Source organism: Myxine glutinosa, chromosome 10 (genome assembly GCF_964187855.1).
Source record: "Myxine glutinosa chromosome 10, kmMyxGlut1.1, whole genome shotgun sequence".
In the NCBI taxonomy this organism is placed as follows: domain Eukaryota; kingdom Metazoa; phylum Chordata; class Myxini; order Myxiniformes; family Myxinidae; genus Myxine; species Myxine glutinosa.
Genome location: NC_136270.1, coordinates 75624367 through 75643917, shown reverse-complemented (window position 1 = coordinate 75643917; position 19551 = coordinate 75624367). Strand labels below are relative to the sequence as shown.

The 19551-nt window shown below is 40.8% G+C and overlaps 1 long non-coding RNA gene across 1 annotated transcript; it reads right to left on the bottom strand.

The window, feature by feature from the left end:
* Window positions 1–1079: 1079 nt before the first annotated feature.
* Window positions 1080–2139, bottom strand: LOC144894151 (uncharacterized). Its single transcript, XR_013624863.1, has 3 exons — window positions 1903–2139; window positions 1466–1589; window positions 1080–1304 (listed from the first exon to the last, which is right to left on the bottom strand). It is a non-coding gene; the product is annotated as an uncharacterized LOC144894151 (long non-coding RNA).
* Window positions 2140–19551: the final 17412 nt, after the last annotated feature.

The window sequence follows — 19551 nt, the reverse complement described above, 5'->3', positions numbered from 1 at the left end:
ACTGAGGAGCTTTTGGCTAATGAATTACATAAACCTATAATCACAAAGTTTAAAAGAAGGAAAGTTTATTCTAAATACACCGACCACATATGGTCCACTGATTTAATCGAACTAAATAATGATAAGGGATACAGGTATGCTTTAACCGTTATTGATTTGAGGAGTAGATTTGCCTGGGTTGTCCCTTTAAAAAATAAAAGGGGTGATACTTTAATGTTAGCCTTTAAGCTAATATTTGATAGGGATAAAAGAAAACCAAAGAAACTGTGGACCGATGAGGGAACAGAGTTCTACAACAAAATATTCATGAAATTTCTTAAGGGGAAGGGTATTAAATTATACAGCACCTTTAATGAAGGAAAGGCAGTTGTTATTGAGCGTTTTAATCGTACTTTGAAAGAGAAATTATATAAAAAATTCACACAACTCGGTTCTCAAAAATGGGTGTATTTAATTCAGGATATTGTAGATGATTACAACAATACAGTTCATTCATCAACAAAATCAAAACCATCAGAAACATTTACAAAATTAGAATATGAAAAGGAGATTAATTTGAGAAAGCCCAAGTTCAAAGTTGGTGATATTGTAAGGATATACAAATGGAAAAGCCATTTTGAGAAAGGTTATACATAAAAATGGACTAATGAATTATTTATAATCGTTGATGTAATGGCTACAAACCCTTGGACTTACAAATTAAATGATATAAATCGAGAAGAAATCTTGGGTTCATTTTACTCGCAAGAATTACAAAAAACAAAGCTAATAATTCATTAAACAACATTTCTATTCACCCCACCCAGATTAGCTAATTTAATTCGTGGTAATAAAAAAAAAAAATTAAATAAATAAAAAATCATAAGCCACGCCCACACCGACCCCGCCCACACAGACCCCGCCCACACAGACCCCGCCCACACCGACCCCGCCCACACAGACCCCACCCACACCCATCACCCCCCACCCCCCGTGCGTTCCCCCACCCTTTATCCCCCCTCATCCCACTCCCACCTTCCCCACACACACAAGGGGAGGGGAGGGGTGGGGGGAATCAAGGGTGGGGGAACGTAGCCTCCCTTCCTTCTAACCTTTATTCTTTTCTTGTAATTAATAATTAAATAATTCTGGACAAAGCATATATATATAAATAATATTTTAAACAAAATCTTTATATTTTTAAGACATTTTTCTTGAGGTATTACACATTTAACTTCTTCCCAGCACAAATCATCAATCTCTTCCCAACATAAGTCAAAGGTAGTTTCAACAGCAGCAGATATCTTCAGGTTTGGAATCTCTTTCTGTCAAAGGCAAGAGGGGTAAAACAAGGAGAGAAATAAATGAATGATATACCCTGAATCACCTCCCACAATGCGCAGGGATATGGTGTACCTATTCGAAACGGTGTACCCACACATTGACACACACATGGCCAAAATACAATACATACACACATGCTTACCTCCAAAAAATCAAGCTTAGCGTTCAGATCGTTGAGATGAAAATTAAGGATATCACAGGATGACAGGAAATAACCATTCCTATGGAGTCCAAAATCGTCCCACTCCAAGCTTTGGTCTTCGAGGCTGCAAACAAAATAAGGAGAAATTACTATGCTGAAGTAAGCTTGACAAAACATCACACACATGCACACACACACACACATACACACACATACACACACATACACATTCACACATACACACATACACACACACACACATACATACACACACACACATACACACATACACATACACACACACACATTCACAGATACATACACACACACACATACATACACACACACACACAAACACATACACACACGAACACACACACACACACACACTAAGGCAGCGTCGTTTAACACAAATGTATTAATATTTAGTATCTTACCTTGCATATGAATCTTCCAAGAACGGTGAAACAGGCAAATGGTTTAAATGCTCATTCGCCTCGTTGTAAATCTCTTTCGGAAAAACTTCATTTTCTGCCAAGACCAGGTCATTTTCAAAACCTGAATTGCTGTAATAAAAAAATATATATCATGTCATATAAATTTAAATTAATCACATACAAAGCTCTCACCAACAGTTCAATTCTGAATGAAACTTACCCTGGTGAGTATTCATCACTGGAATAAGACAAGTTGTCGTTCATCTTCGTCGATTCACAATGTTTAAAATTGAACTGAATACGGCTTTTTATAATGTAAAATGTATTCAGGGAAGAGAACTGGCTGACAGCATTTCGAGGAATCTCAAGGCGTGTGTGACAACAGGAAACGAAACAATGAAAACTTTCTGGGAAGTTATCCAAGTCAGTGAAACAACGTCATTTCTCAAAAGCGAATAATTAATTTTAAAAAGGTTTGAGTATGGTGATGGAAGTTGGAGGAGAATTAAATTATTTCCCACGCATAAACAAATATTTGTAGGGTCGTTGTGTGAGTGGGCCAAAGATGATTCACAGATGATATTAAGAGTAAAAGGTTAAAAGGTCCATAAGGTCAGAAGGATCACAGGTTCACACAGAAGGACCATTGTTTAAGTGGTCTAATGAATAAGGATAACATGTCAAAAGGTTAGAAGGTTCGTAAAGAACAGGGTGAGAGAAATAGAGGTGTTTAGGGGCAATGAGGGAGGGAAAGAATTAATATGGAAGTGAATGGGTCAATGTTTGAGTGGGTCAAAGATTAATCTGCCAGATGATATGTAGAAGAAGGATGATAGGTCTATAAGAGAAAACAAATATTTGTAGTGTTTGAGTGGTCTAATGAACAACATTAAGGATAGGTACTACAGACAAAAGGTTCATAAAGATGAGGGTGGGAGAAATAGAGGTGTTTTGGGACAATGAGGGAGGGGAAAATTTAACATGTAAGTGAATGAGGATTTGCGGTGTCCCAGAACCAACATTATTACACTACTAAGGGGCAAGGGGGAAGTTTAGAAGTGGAGGGGCAAGGGGGGAGTTTAGGAGTGTAGGGGTGAGGGGGGGATTTGGAGGGGAGGGGCAAGGGGGGAGTTTAGGAGGGGAAGGGCAAGGGGGGAGTTCAGGAGTGGAGGGGCAAGGGGGGGATTTGGAGGGGAGGGGCAAGGGGGGAGTTTAGGAGGGGAAGGGCAAGGAGGGAGTTCAGGAGTGGAGGGGCAAGGGGGGAGTTTAAGAGTGGAGGGGCTAGGGGGGAGTTTAGGAGTGTTGGTGCAAGGGGGGGGATTTGGATGGGAAGGGCAAGAGGGGAGTTTAGAAAGTGGATGATTAATGAAAGACGAACATTGAAAACAAATTGGGTTTGTTGTGATTTTCAAGTTAGCAATCCGATTCAGAACGATGGAGGAGGGATGGAATGAATGTGAATTTAGACCATGTAGTGAGGGAGACGTATAAGATATTGAATTTCTTTTTTTTGAAGTGGAATGAGTTGGAGAGGAAATTGAGAAAAGCCTTTTAAATAGGAAGAAAAACAGCGTGTTGTAAAATACCACTGAGTAAAACACTGAAGGGGAAAGGTTAAACATACTTAAATAATATTTAAACAGAACCGTGAACAATCTTATATGCACAAAATACCAACGGGGGGAGAGCCGAGAGGGACCACCACGAGTCACGTGAACAGGGCAAATGGTGGATGGCAAGGAGATAATGGGGGCGGGGCGAACAGCACACCTGGACAGAAAATACAGGATGAGACAACAGTACACGTGGAGAAAGGAAAATAAATGTTTTTGGGTTTTTTGGGGGGTTTTTTTGGGAGGTGGATGGGTGGGGATTTAGAACGTTAGACAGAGTATTATGTTCGGGGTAGAAGGTAAGAAACTAAGAGCCAAGCAAAACACGCTTAAGTTAACAAACACCGATGGGGGTACAACTACAAGGCCGCACACGAGGAGCAGAACACGATTAATTAATTACGAGTTACAGGAAATTCAAACCAAAACTAACTATAAAATCAAACAATAACGCATGGACGATAAAATAACGAGTTGAAATTTGACAATCTATCTGGGGAAATGGGGGAGAAACACGTGGTCGAAGAATGAACGAACGAATAAGAATGAATAAACGAATGAGAACAAGGAAGGAAATGTTTTTTTTTTGTTTTTTTTTTGTTGAGATTTACATAAGGAAGTAGGCTATGGGGTGAAAAGACTGGGAAAACAGAGAACGAAAGTTATTGGATCACAAACGACGGACCGCTGAGAGAAAAACAAAGCCTCAAGGTTGTACAGTGTACACTGTACAAGGCCTCAAGACACGACACGAATTAACATGATTTTCAATACAGGTATGAAAGATTTGCACCGAAAATCTTCGTCAGGAGACAATATATACACCATAAAATAAATACAGTTATAACGAAAATACAAATGGGAACAATTCCTTAACTTCGATTTCGATGGAGAGCGTGGAGAGCTGAGAATAAACAAACCCTCGCGAGATCTTGGAGATCTCGCGAGATCTTGGAGACGGCGGCAGGGATTTTCGAAGCTCCACACGGTCTCCACGTTTTTCGAAGTTAAGTCTGTTCACAATTGTATTTTGTCGAAACTGTATTTATCTTTCGGTGTGTGAAGTTATTGTGTGCAACTTTGGTTGTTTCTCGGTGTTTATCTTTCATAAATTGATCGTCTGTTTGCCGTGTCGTGTCTTGAGGCCTTGTACAGTGTGCACTGTACAACCTTGAGGCTTTGTTTTTCTCTCAGCGGTCCGTCTTTTGTGATCCAATAACTTTCGTTCTCTGTATTCCCAGTCTTTTCACCCATAGCCTACTTCCTTGTGTAAATCTCAACTCAAAAAAAAAAAAAAAAAAAAAAAAAAAAAAATTCCCTTCTCTGTTCTCATTCGTTTATTCATTCTTATTCGTTCGTTCGTTCTTCGACCACGTGTTTCTCCCCCATTTCCCCAGATAGTTTTCACTCATTAACCTTCAATGTTTACACTTTCCCCTCAAGTTATGTATTCCGTCATATTTTATAACACCTTTTTCTTCTTCTTCTTTAAAAGGCTGCTTTCGACTTGCTCACCAAATCAATTCATCCCAAAAAAAATATCCATCTCCTATAGTGCCTTTTTTCTACATTCCCTAAACTCTCCTGCACTCCATCCTCCATCCAGCGTCCTTAAACGTATTTTTAACTCGAAGGTCACAAGAAACTCATTTTGCAATAAATGTTCGTTTCCCATAAATCGTACACTTTCAAAAATCCAATCTCACCCCTCCCCTCCAAATCTTCCCCATAACCCCTCCCCTCCAAATCTTCCCCATCACCCCTCCCCTCCAAATCTTCCCCATCACCCATCCCTTTCAAATCTCCCCCCTTGCCCCCTCCCTCCTAAACTACCCCCTCACCCCTCCCCGCCAAGACGCCGCCTCGCCCCTCCCCTCCTAGACTCCTGCCTCACCCCTCCCCTCCAAATCTCCCCCATATCCCATCCCTTTCAAATCCCTCCCCTTGCCCCTTCCCTCCCAAACTCCCCCCTCACCCCTCCCCTTCAAATCTCCCCACCCTCATTGCTTCTCAATTTCCCCCCTCTCACTCCCCCTCCTCAAAGCGTCCTCCCCGCTTCTTCCCCCTTCAAACTCTCACCTCCATCTCCCCCAACCTTCTGCCTCGCTCTTCCCCCTCCTCAAATAACACCTCATTGTGGCTCACCCAATCACCATCAAACCTTTTGTCCGCCCCATCCTTCCCTTTCTCCGAGCTATTCTGAAATCTCTGACACACCTTCAACAGCTCTCCCTACCTCTTCCACCTCCTCCACATCTTACCCTACCCCTCCTACCCCCTGTTCTGTATCTGATGCTCCCCCTTCCTCTTCATTAACGGTATGGACCTCAAACATCCGGGGCCTTCGTTCAAACTTAACTGATCTCTCCATACAGGTTGCTTCTGTCAAACCAGACGTGATCTGCTTAACAGAAACTTTCCTCCTTTATGATGTCTCTGATTCTATAGTATCTCTCCCGGGCTACTCCCTCCTCCGGTATGATAGACCTGAGCCTCGTCCTGGAGGCGGGGTTGCTATCTTTATCAAAAACTCTCTTCCTCACTCGCCCTGCACTGCACTCTCTCCACCTCACCCCCAGGAATACCTCTGGCTACGGCTTCCCCTTCGCTCCCACCTCTTGTTCATATGTGTGTTGTACCGTCCACCAAACAGTGATGACTCCATCTACATCTCGCTGTCTGATGATATGGACCAACTTCTATCTACTCATCCCAACTCTCTCTTCCTCATATGTGGTGATTTCAACTGTCATCATGCCAGTTGGCTGGGTGTGGGTACCTCTCTCACCAGCCATGGCTCCTCAGCAAAGGACTTCTGCGACTCACTGGGACTGACACAATCTGTCAATTTCCCGACCCGGATCTCAGTCAACGGAACATCTTCTCTTCTGGACTTGGTTATGACTAACTTCCCTGAAAATGTCTGCTGCTCTTCTTCTGCTCCGATCGGATCATCTGATCATGTCCTTGTTAAAGTGGACATCTCTCTGACCATCCTCAGGGAGCCTGCTCAGCGTCGACGAGTCTGGCATTTCACTCAGGCCAACTGGCACGGTCTTCAAGCAGCCATCAATCATCTGGACTGGTCTCCCATCTCTACCACCTCTGACATCAACTCATCCTGGGAATTCTTCCAAAGTAAATTGCTCTCTCTCATGCACAGATTTATCCCATCTCGTCTTCAGTTGTCATACCCTTCCTCCCGTCCATGGTACACGGAATCTTGTGGTGAGGCTGTTGCCCAGAAACAACTTGCCTTCGTCTCCTGGAAAGCAAATCCAACGGAAGGAAATCTCATTTCCTTTCACAAAGCCCGAAACAAGTGTGTGTCCACCCTCAGGAGAGCCAGGAAACAATATCTCTCCGTTCTCAAGACCGAACTCTCTTATCTGTCTCCCTCTTCCAAATCCTGGTGGCGTCTGGTCAAATCCGTTTCTGGTGTTTGTTCCCCCTCCATCCCCTCCCTTACCTCAAACGGCTACACAGCTGACTCCGCACGTGAAAAAGCTGAATGCCTCAACTCTGTGTTTGCCTCTAAATCTTGTGTCCCAAACCCATCCCTCTCTGTACCCACCATACCCAGTCGTACCCTGCTGCTCCTGGACTCCGTGTCCTTTCCTCCTGACAAGGTGGAAAAGCTTCTGTCAACCCTCGACTCTGATTCTGCAACTGGACCCGACGGCATCAGCCCACGGGTCCTAAAATCCTGCTCTGCTGCTCTATCTCACCCTCTCTCTGTTCTCTTCACCCTCTCTTTTGCTCAAGGTCAACTGCCATCTGCTTGGAAATCAGCCAACATCACCGCTTTGCACAAAAAAGGTGCAAAAACAGATCCTAGCAACTACAGACCAATCAGCCTTCTCCCAATTATCAGCAAAGTCATGGAATCCATCATTGCTTCGGATATGAAATCTTTCCTCTTCTCCAATGGCTTGATCTCTGATCATCAATTTGGTTTCAGACCAGGTCACTCTACTCTGGACATGCTGCTTCTGCTGTCTCAACAATGGATGGAGGTCCTCAATGCCAAACAGGAAATTAGAGCTGTCTCCCTCGACATATCATGTGCCTTCGACACGGTTTGGCACCCCGCTCTGCTCACCAAACTCTCCTCCTTTGGTATCCATGGAAATCTCCACGCATGGCTGGCGGACTTCCTCTCTAGTCGTCGTCAACGTGTGGCCCTGAATGGGTTTCTCTCATCTCCTCTTCCTGTTCAGGCTGGAGTTCCCCAAGGCAGTGTTCTGGGCCCCGTGCTTTTTCTGGTCTTCATCAATGATCTCTCTGACTCTCTCGAAAATCCTCTCTATCTCTTTGCTGATGACTCCACTCTCTGCCGCTCCATTCCTCTTCCCTCAGATCGGCAGTCTGCTGCCTCCTCACTCTCTGAAGACCTGGACAAAATCACAGACTGGTCAAACAAGTGGAACATGTCTTTCAATCCTGACAAATCTCACACTCTTACTATGTCTCTCCGAAAAGATCGACTGGACAACCCTCCCATCTACTTTCTCAACAATCCTCTCCAAGAAGTTCTGTCGCTCAAGATTTTGGGTCTCACTATCTGCCATGATCTTTCTTGGGAAAACCACATTTCCAAGCTGGCCTCCAAAGCCAGTCGCCGACTGGGCATCCTCCGTCGTGCGAAGTCCTTCCTCGGCACACCTGAGCTCCTCACCACATACAAGGCTTTCATCCGCAGCTCAATGGAATACTGTTCTCCCCTATGGGCCGGTGCTCCTGCCTCACACCTAGCTCGGCTTCACGCTGTTGAAACCAAAGCTTTCAGAATTATTGGAATCTCCCGCGATGAAGCTATCTCTGAGGGCCTTTCACTCACTCACCGCAGGCAGGTAGGTGGTCTTTCTGTCTTCTACCGACTCCTCTCCGGCCTTGCACCCCCAGCTCTCTCTGTGCTCTGTCCCCCAAATATTCCTACAGGTCGCACAAGATCTGCCAGCAACCCTCTGATGGTTAAACTGCCGAAATCTCGGCTCTCTGCTCACCTTCACTCTTTCATTCCTCTTTTCTCCCGCCTCTGGAACAAACTCCCTCACTCCCTTCAATCCCACTCCTCCCTCCAGGTCTTTAAAACAGCTGTTCACCACCATCTCTTATCTTCCCCCATCCAAAACCTTGATCTTTTCTACCCCCGCTAATTCACCCCAGATCCACCTTGTTTGGAATTCCAACTTCTTTCCTGGAAGTCCTGGCAGTGTCCATATGTTTTATACCTCTCCCACCGCCCCCTTCCCACGCCCCCCCCCCCCCCCCCAAAGCCCTCGCCCTCTCTCAGATCTCTCGATGTCTCCATGTCTCTCGGTCCCTGCTCTCAAATGTTGTGTTTGTGTCCTTCCCCCTCTCTCCCCATCTTGTCTACCGCTCCCTATGTTATATGTTTTATGTGTCGGTTTGTCTTTCTGTGTGATTAATGTTCGCTCTTTCACGAGCCTCGACCTTGTATACAAAAAAAAAAAAAAAAAAAAAAAAAAAAAAAAAAAAAAAAAAAAAAAAAAAAAAAAAAAAAAAAAAAAAAAAAAAAAAAAAAAAAAAAAAAAAAAAAAAAAAAAAAAAAAAAACCCTCGCCAGCAAGACCGGAAACAGAAGGAAACGGAACAATGGGTGTATTTAATCCAGAATATTGTCGATAATTACAATAATACAGTTCATTCATCAACAAAATCAAAACCATCAGATACATTTACAAAATTAGAATATGAAAAGCAGATTAATTTGAGAAAACCCAAGTTCAAAGTTGGTGATATGGTAAGAATATACAAATGGAAAAGCCATTTTGAAAAAGGTTATACAAAGAGGTGGACTAATGAATTATTTAAAATTGTTGATATAATGGATACAGTCCCTTGGACTTACAAATTATATAATATGAATGGGGAAGAAATATTAGGGGCATTTTATTCACAAGAATTACAGAAAACAAAGCTAATAATTCATTAAACAACATTTCTATTCACCCCACCCAGATTAGCTAATTTAATTAGTGGTAATAAAAAAAAAATTAGATAAATAAAAATCATAAGCCACGCCCACACCGACCACGCCCACGCAGACCACGCCCACACAGACCACACCCACACAGAGCCCGCCCATCATCCCCCACCCCCTGTGCATCCCCCACCCTTGATCCCCCCTCATCCCACCCCCACCTTCCCCACACACACAAGGGGAGGGGAGGGGTGGGATGGGGTGGGATCGAGGGTGGGGGATGCAACATCCCGTCCTTTTTCCTTTATTCTCTTTTTGTAATTAAGAATTAAATAATTGTAAACAAAACATATATATAAATATTGAAAACATTAAAATCCTTATATTATTAAAACATTTTTCTTGAGGTATAAATTCAGTTTCTTCCCATTCAATTTCATCATCTTCTTCCCAGAACAAGTCAAAGACAGCAGATGTGTTGAGTTTTTGAATCTCTTCCTGAAGACAAAAGGACAAGAGGGGAGAGAAAATATTAGACACACACACACACACATACACACACACACACACATACACACATACACATACACACACATACACACATACACAAGGATATGAGGATATGGGGATACATACCTCTAAAAAATCGAGCTTTGTGTTCAAGTGATCGAGTTGAAAATTTAGGGTACCACATGTTGACGGGAAATAACCACTCTTTGGAAAATCAAAATCATCCCACTCAAAGCCGTGGTTGTGGTTGTGGTCATCTGTTGATGAAGGTGTTATATTCTGTTTCAAAAAAGAAAGAAAAAACGTTAATAATTTCTCCTAAAAGACACATTGTATTGACAATGAATAAATAATTGACAGCTCCCGTTTAATGGTGCCAATCAGAGAAATGAAAAATTAATTACCTGAGACAAACTCCGATGGTGGTTATCTTCTAAGTACGGTGAAACATCGAATTCATTCAATCTGTGAGGCAGGTTGTTCCAACCCGTGTTCAATTCGTTGTACACCTCTTGAGGAATAACTTGATATTCAGCCAGGATATTCACAATATTTGAATAACTGTAATTAAGTGAAAAAAATTATTTATTTATTTAATTAATCACATACAAAGCTCTCATTAACAGTTTAATTCTGAATGAAACTTACCCTGGTGAGTATTCTTCATCACTGGAATAAAACAAGTTGTCGTTCATCTTCGTCGATTCACAATGTTTAAAATTGAACTGAATACGGCTTTTTATAATGTAAAATGTATTCAGGGAAGAGAACTGGCTGACAGCATTTTGAGGAATCTCAAGGCGTGTGTGTCCAAAGCAGGAAAGAGAACAATGAGAAATTCCCAACGCGTCATTTCTTGTAAAGTTAAGCAACATGTCATTTCTTTCATTAATTAAAAAAAAGTTTGAGGTTTAAGTATGGCATCCTTAATGAATGTGAAAAATATCAAATAAGACTTATTGAAAAGGCAACTGGTAAAAAAGTTCACAAAACAAATAAGAGAATTAATTTAAATGCTGGTGAGTTGGGTAAAAAAGAGTAGAAGTAGTAGTAGAAATTATTCTACTTAATAGTAGAAGAAGATTCATAGGTTCATAAGGCTAGAAGGATCATAGATTCATAAAGGAAGAAAAATCATAGGTTCATAAGGTGAGAAGGATTATAGATGATTCACCAGATGATATTAAGAGCAAAAGGTTAAAAGGTCCATAAGGTCAGAAGGATCACAGGTCCACAAGTCTAGAAGGACCATTGTTTGAGTGGTCTAATGAACAACATTAAGGATAGGTGCTATAGACAAAAGGTTCATAAAGAACAGGGGTTCACACAGAAGGACCATTGTTTGAGTGGTCTAATGAATAAGGACAGCATGTCAAAAGGTTAGAAGGAAGTAAAGAACAGGGTGCGAGAAATAGAGGTGTTTAGGGGCAATGAGGAGAGAGGAAAATTAACATGTAAGTGAATGGGGATTTGGGGTGTCCCAGAAGCAACATTTCTCTTCTACTTATGTTGCACACGAACAACGTTCGTTCGTACGTTCGTTCGTTTTGTGATGTTCGTATGTTGAGGTTGTAGTGATATGTTGCATTAAAAACAAGACCGAAAGTCTAACAGCGGCGTAGCCAGGCTTGTATAATACTTTAGTTAAATAGGATAGTATGACCTGGGTGGGAATACCACTTAGCAAATAATGTAAGTATTAAATTATTTTGAAGTACTCTAAGTCTCTAAGCTATCTCCACCATGTGCCATGGTAATCTGTCACCATGAAAATGAAGGGATTGCATTGAGACACTGGTTTGTTCTATTTGTTTTGAGTCAACAATGAACCAACCATACACTGCTTCAATTCAGTAACTTCACAGTAATATCAAAGGGATTGCAGTGTAACGATTATATTTACTTTATTATTATTATTAACGTTATTATTATTATTATTATTATTATTACGAAGACGATGCTATTGTATGAATAAACCAAGGCTAATTCCTTACTCATGGGATAATTAGTACACCGCTTCTCATCGAGTCAACAATGAACCATACACCAATTCAATCCAGTAACTTTGCAGTCATGAAAAAGGGAATGCAGTGTTGCAGTTATATTTACGATATTATTATTATTATTATTATTATTATTATTATTAACGTTCTTATTATGCAAACTATACTACTGTATTGAAATCTGGGCTAATTCAGCCGAAGCAGCCTGAAGGTGAGGCATGAAGGAATGAAGCCTAAGGCCAATACGTATTGTGTCGTTGGAAGACACGTAACACTTATGCTTTCGATATTTGATGGTCATTTTAACAATCGGTTTGTTTGTGGTTCACAATGAATAAAAAAACGTAAAGGTAGAGCATGGTGATTGTGATATATGACAGGTTCCACGATATGTTCGTCCTGAACGGGATATAAATCAAAATGCCGATGTGTGGAGTCAGCTGGTGTGTGGAGTCAGCCGTGTACATGGTAATGGCATCACAGAAATAATCACATCACCCATGTCATGTGACCAGATCCTCAGCTCTGATTGGTGTACGTTTGTGAGGGATATACATACATACATAAGCACATACATGCGTACATACATACATACGGACATTCGGACATATCGACAGACAAACACTGTGCTACATGGCTTTGCCCGACGGGCTGCACTGTAACAATTAAGAGATAGAAGTTAAAAGAAGGGAAAGCGATCCAAGTACACTTTGCAATGCCTAAGATTGGTAGTTCATACGAAATTAGAACGGCACTCGGTAGAGTGCATATCCCAGCCAGGCTGAGCAGTGTATGTTTTGTATCCCACTCATAGGCTGGATCTGGATTCGGATCTGAACCAAAATCAAATCGGCTTGTTCTTGTCACCTAACCAACTCATCCCCCAACTTTAGTCATAACTCGTCCACAACTTTTATAAATATCATATTACTAGCAGGAGTACCTGGCATTGCCTGGGGGGGGGGGGGGGGAGGGGAGGCAGGAGAGGGAGGGTGAGGAAGGGAGCGGGGAAGTGGAAGGGGGAGGGGTACGGGAGGTGAGGGGAGAGGGAGGGGAAAGATATACTACATGTACATATTTTTGGGGAGGAGGTGGCTTTGACACTCCATTTTGGGGAAGGGGGGATGAGAAGGAGAAAAAATTTACCCACGCAAACAGTGCTTTAACCTCAGTGTTGCCCAGGTAAAAAAAAAAAAAAGGAAATTGTAATACCCTCTGCCACCAACACCAGGTGGCGCTACATGGCACACATTTACATAGTGAATTTACGCCCCTCTCCCGATCCCCCACACCCCCGCATGAGGCCACGGCCACATAGCCTATGTTACCCCCCAGCCAAAGTTGTATTTGTATTTGTACCCACCCCGAGTAAAGTATATAAGTGTTTATAGCTGGAGTACCTGGTATTGCTCAAGCGAAAAAGAAACATTAACTTATTTGAAATGAAGGAAAATATAATGGAAAAGCAATTACATCCAAATCAGAATCCATCACAAATGTCAAATCATCATTTCACCTTTTTGGTGAATATATGCTGCTGAATGTGCCATTCATCACGTTTCTGAGTTAAGTATAATGACATTCAGGAATAAGAAGAAGCCTTACTACCAACTTCGTACATTCCGGAATTGTTTGATTTATTTGTGTTCAAATGTTTGCGAATAGTTTTGTATTTATTTATGTGAATGTATACTTGTATATAATTATAACTGTCATTAATCAGAAATACTTCGGCACAATAGACGGATTTTTTAAAAATCAAAAAAAACATTTTTTTTTTAATTTTCTTTTGCCGAAAACACTCCCAGGCACTCACTGATGAACCTTTGAAAGTTTGACGAAGATCTGTACAGCCATCTCTGAGAAAAATGGTGGCATACAGACAGACAGACCAACGGCTCTCTCATATAGTACATTTAGAAGCTTTTCACCCTATCTATCCCCCAATGGTGAAGGTTCACTTAAGAAATTCTACTAGCCGGATCCGAATCCGGATCTTCACCAAAATCTAACCATTTCGTCCTTGCCAGATACACTACCTCCCTGCCAAATTTCGTCCGAATCCATCCACAACTTTTTTAGATATCTTCTTCACAGACAAACAAACAAACAGACAAACAGACTGACAAACAGACAGACAAACAGACTGACAAACAGACAAATAAACAGACATACAGGGGTGAAAACATCACCTCCAACTTCGGTGGCAGAGGTTAAAAAAAAATCTGATTCTGTGGACCTATAAATTCAAATCATTCATGAAGAAGGAAACAAAGATGTATTCAAGTGTTTCAGTAGATGCAACAAATTTCCACAATTAGGCGATGGTTTATCCCCCATAACAAACCTCCACAATTATGATATGATTTATCCCCCACAACAATCCTCCACAATTAGGATATTAGTGATAATGGTTATAACTCAGAATTTAAACCACTGGAGGATTCATCTGTCTTCTGATACAGTATGTTCCAGGGTTCTGAGGTGGGGAGTATATATTTTTATTTCCCTGAGAGAATTTCATATTTTATATAAATACCAGTTATTGATAAGCCAAACCGAATGTGAAGTCGACGTTAACAGTGAGTACAATGAATTATTGTTGTTGATGTTAAATAATACAAAAGTGAATTATTGTGTTGGAATAAATATATAATGTAATAAGAATGCAATTTAGTAAATAATTATTTTGTTTTCGTGGTAGAGTGGGTTCGTGTGTAATTAACATAAAATTGCATCAAGTTATTCCTTTTACTAAATATTTTAAAACGACCAGTTTATAAACTAAACGATGACAACTACAACTAAATTTTTAAATACCATTGAACTTTTTCCTCAAAACTCTTGCTATGACAAAGGCGAAATGCTTGAAATGTAAGAGTTACTTTAATGCTTCTCAGGAAAGTGATAACAATATTGTTAACTTTCAGTTAATGAACCTGTTAGTTAATTAGTCTGTTGACGGAACCACACTTGGCTCGACAAAGTCTATGATTCCTCATGATACTTTTGGTCACCTTTGACGTCAAACAAACTTACTTTCTTAATTATGTTCCATGGATGAAAATTGTCTTTGCATCGATTCATTCAGTTCATTTATATTTATGTTTGTCAATGGCAGCGTTCATGAAAACAAAATAATGGAAGAAAAATAACCGTTTCAGCAAAACAATCTAAACTAGAACGGCACTCAGTAGAGAGCATACCTCCACCTGGTGAACAGTTTGCGTTCTGTATCTCAGAGTAGATCAGAAAATCAAAATACAGAATCACATTTAGTCAAAATCAATCACAGGAATCACCATAGGTCCAGTCATTCATACCCTGATTTACCCCTCGCTTTCAGCCATATCACTCAATGGTGAAGAATCACTTTTAAAATTCTACTAGCCGGATCCGGATCCGGATCTTCACCAAAATCTAATCGTTTCGTCCTTGTCGCATACGCTACTTCTGTGTCAAATTTCGTCCGAATCCGTCCACAACTTTTTGAAATATTTTATTCACAAACGGACAGACAGGGGTAAAAACATAACCTCCATCCACCTTTGGTGGCAGAGGTAATAACATTGTACAGGTATGCTGCTTACACGAACACAACGTGACCTGAGCTGAATCGTCAGGCAGGTGTGTGTCAGAAATTGGTAAGATGTTAATGTTTCGTTACAAAACATGAAAGTTAAAATTTAAATTTTCACTTGATGAAAGTGTACTCTCAGTTAATGCTCCATAATTTCTCCACCAAATATTATCTGTACTGGCATCAGCTTTCATTAAATCGAAGCAGCATCCGGTGTGATCCCATGAGAGGTTTTTACTGTCGAAATCGAAGCAGAAACTCATCGTGTTTTGGTAAAATGCATTTCATTGGTTCAACGTTTTCATTCATGAAAATTTTGAAAAGTTTAAGTTTATTAACTGAGACATTTTTGTTCAATATTTTCGACGCTGCTGGGGGAATTAAATTGCTTTGGCAGTCCAGGCTTATGTAGGAGGGAGAGAGGCAAAAATGGAACGAGGAATATACTGATTATCTTCTTATTGGGTTATTAGGAGACCATTGGTACCGTTTTGAAATTGCTAAGATTATTATTATTATTATTATTCTGATTCCATGAAAATTGTTGGCGACCTACAGGTCAAACCGTTCATCATATGAATTTGAAACTTTGAACACTTATGGTATACCACTTGACGTGATGCATATCCTAAATATGATGTCATACAGTCACGTCAAAAAGTAAGTACACCCCATGTAAAGTTTTGACTGTTTCAACATATTTCAACATACAGCTATTTGATCTTCATTTCAACAATATTGATAGATAAAGGTGATATAATATAACAAATATCATGAAACATTTACATTTTGTAGTCCATTGTAGAATTTAAATAAACATAAATGCAAATTTCGCATGTGGAAAAAGTAACTACACCCCTGCATTTATCACTACTTCAAATACCTAAAATTAGAATCAAGAACCTGTCTTGGAGGAAAAATTGGAGAAGAAAATGGAATCTCTCTTGGAGAAGAAAATTGGAGGAACCTGTCTTGTTTGAACCTAAGACATTTAGTTTGGTTTGCTCTTTGGTGTTGAAGTGTGCGGCGTCACCATGCCTAGATCAAAAGAGCTCTCTGAGGCCTTCAGAAAAAAGGTTATAGATGCCTATGAGTCTGGGAATGGATTTTAAAAGTTCTCCAAATAATTGGAAATCAATCATTCGACTGTCCGGAAGATCATCTACAAGTGGAGAAGATTCCAAACAACTGCCAACTTGTTCAGGCCAGGCTGCCCCAGCAAGTTCAGCCCGAGAGCAGACCGCAAGATGCTGAAAGAAGTCTCTGAGAACCCCAGAATGTCATCACGGGACCTACAGGTAGCTCTTGCCACTGTTGATGTCAAAGTGCACGAGTCTACCATTAGAAAGAGGCTGCACACATTTGATCTACATGGGAGGCGTGCCAGGAGGAAACCTTTGCTGTCCAGAAAGAACATCAGGGCAAGACTAAAGTTTGGCAATGAACACCAAGGCAAAGACCAGCACTTCTGGAACAATGTGCTCTGGACAGATGAGTCAAAGGTAGAGCTATTTGGCCACAGTACCAGAAGACATGTTTGGCGAAAACCAAAGACAGCATTTGACCACAAGAACCTGATACCAACTGTAAAGCATGGTGGTGGAAATATTATGGTTTGAGGCAGCTTTGCTGCATCAGGGCCTAGGCAGCTCACCATCATATAATCCACTATGAATTCTTCATTGTACAAGAGGGTGCTTGAGGATAATGTAAGGCCATCTGTCGGAAAGTTAAAGCTCAACCGAAGGTGGACCTTGCAACATGACAATGACCCCAAACATACCAGTAAATCCACCAAGGAATGGCTGAAAAGAAAGAAATGGAAGGTTCTGGAATGGCCAAGTCAAAGCCCGGATCTAAATCCCATCGAGATGTTGTGGGGGGATTTGAAACGAGCTGTGCATGCAAGAAACCCCTCAAACATCGCACAGCTGAAAGAATTCTGCATGGAGGAGTGGGAAAAAATTTCTCCCAGTCGATGTCAGAGACTGGTAGACAGTTATAAGAAACGCCTACTTGAGGTTGTTTCTGCCAAAGGGGGCAATACCACCTATTAGAGCCAAGGGTGTACTTACTTTTTCCACATGCGAAATTTGCATTTATGTTTATTTAAATTATACAATGGACTACAAAATGTAAATGTTTCATGATATTTGTTATATTATATCACCTTTATCTATCAATATTGTTGAAATGAAGATCAAATAGCTGTATGTTGAAATATGTTGAAAAAGTCAAAACTTCACACGGGGTGTACTTACTTTTTCACGTGACTGTAGGTCACGTGACATGGCGGCCATATTGGTTTTTATGAAAACCTTTAAAATGAATCTCCACCTTCATTTTTCGATTGATTGAGTTGAAACTTTGACGACTTATAGTATGTCACTTGATTGGATGCATATCCTAAATATGATGTCATAGGTCATGTGACCTGACGGCCATATTGGATTTAATACAAACCTTTAAAATGCATCCCTGCCTTCATTTTTCGATCGATTGAGTTGAAACTTTGACCACTTACAGTACGCCACGTGATTTAACACATATCTCCCCGGTGTGTAATCCTTTCTCATGTGTGTGATCCACCCGCCTATGTGTGATCCACTCGGCGTCTCCCCTGTGTGTGATCCACTCCCCGTTTCCCCTGTATGTGATCCTCTCCCCCTCTCCTGTAAGTGATCCACTCCCCTGTGTTTGATTCCACACCCCTCTCCAGTGTGTGTAATCCTCTCCCCTGTGTATAATCCTTTCCCCGGCGTGTGATCCACTCCCCGGTGTGTGATCCACTCCCCGGTGTGTGATTCACTCCCCGGCGTGTGATCCATTCACCGTCTCCCCTGAGTGTGATCCTCTCCCCGGTGCAGTGTGCGTGATGTAGGGGGGACGGGGGCAGCGAGAGAGAGGATTTGAGCTCTTTAAGTCACATTTTACATGATGTGTAATGACACATTTCAAACTGTATTTCCCATGTGCACGCACATGCGTTCACATGTTATCAGAAATAAATAAATTGTGTAGATTACATCATTTGTGCATCTGATGAATTGCCAGTGACAACCATTTTGTAAATCTGAATGTGTAGCATCTAAAATTCTAAATGAAGATGTTCAAATGTCACACACGTCCATGCCCGTGGGATTCCCATGAGTGCCCCACTCGTACTTGAAAAATCCTCGATTTTTGCAAGTACCAAACAGACAGACAGGGGTGAAAATATAGCCTCCATTCACCTTTGGTGGCGGAGGTAATAAATCAGCCTTATAACCCTCATCAATTAATCAGTGGCTGTTTCTGTTTAATCCCTACTATTTTTGGAATTATTTGTTGTAACTCAATTATTGCATGAATTATCCTGTCATCTTTTCGGCCTCATCCTGTCAAAGGATGCTGAATGATCAGGATATTTTCAAGTATAATGATATCTCCTGAAGCTCTTGTCTTTATATTATCCTTATATTTAATTTATAACAACAATATCTCCTAAGGCCCTTGTATTTCCCACTCAACCACGCTGATGTCTCCTCGGATATTCCTGATGTCATGTATGTATAAGATTGTGTATGAGCTGAGATGGAAAATATCCTTGATCAAAATTGAAACAAGTTATACAATTATTTCGGATGAATTTTTTTTGGGGGGGGGGGGGGAAGTAAGTCGAGGCTCGTGTAAGAGCAAGCACATGGAAATTAGAACATATAATAAAGGGATATCTTGTTTTGTATCATCCTGGTTGTTTGTAGATAACGGATTTGTATAGCAAACGCATGATTAGAAAGAAACATGTTTAATCACCACATGATCTGTTATTGATAATTAAATTTAATAATTTAAATTTAATAAACATTAATAATTACTTCATCATCACCACAGATTATCAGATATTATCAGATGTTTTATTGATCCTTTATAAATCCCAATTACTTCCTGAAAATGCAGTATTCTTTATATTATTTGGTTTATTTCTCCCCCAGAGTTAACAAGCCTTTTGTCAGAG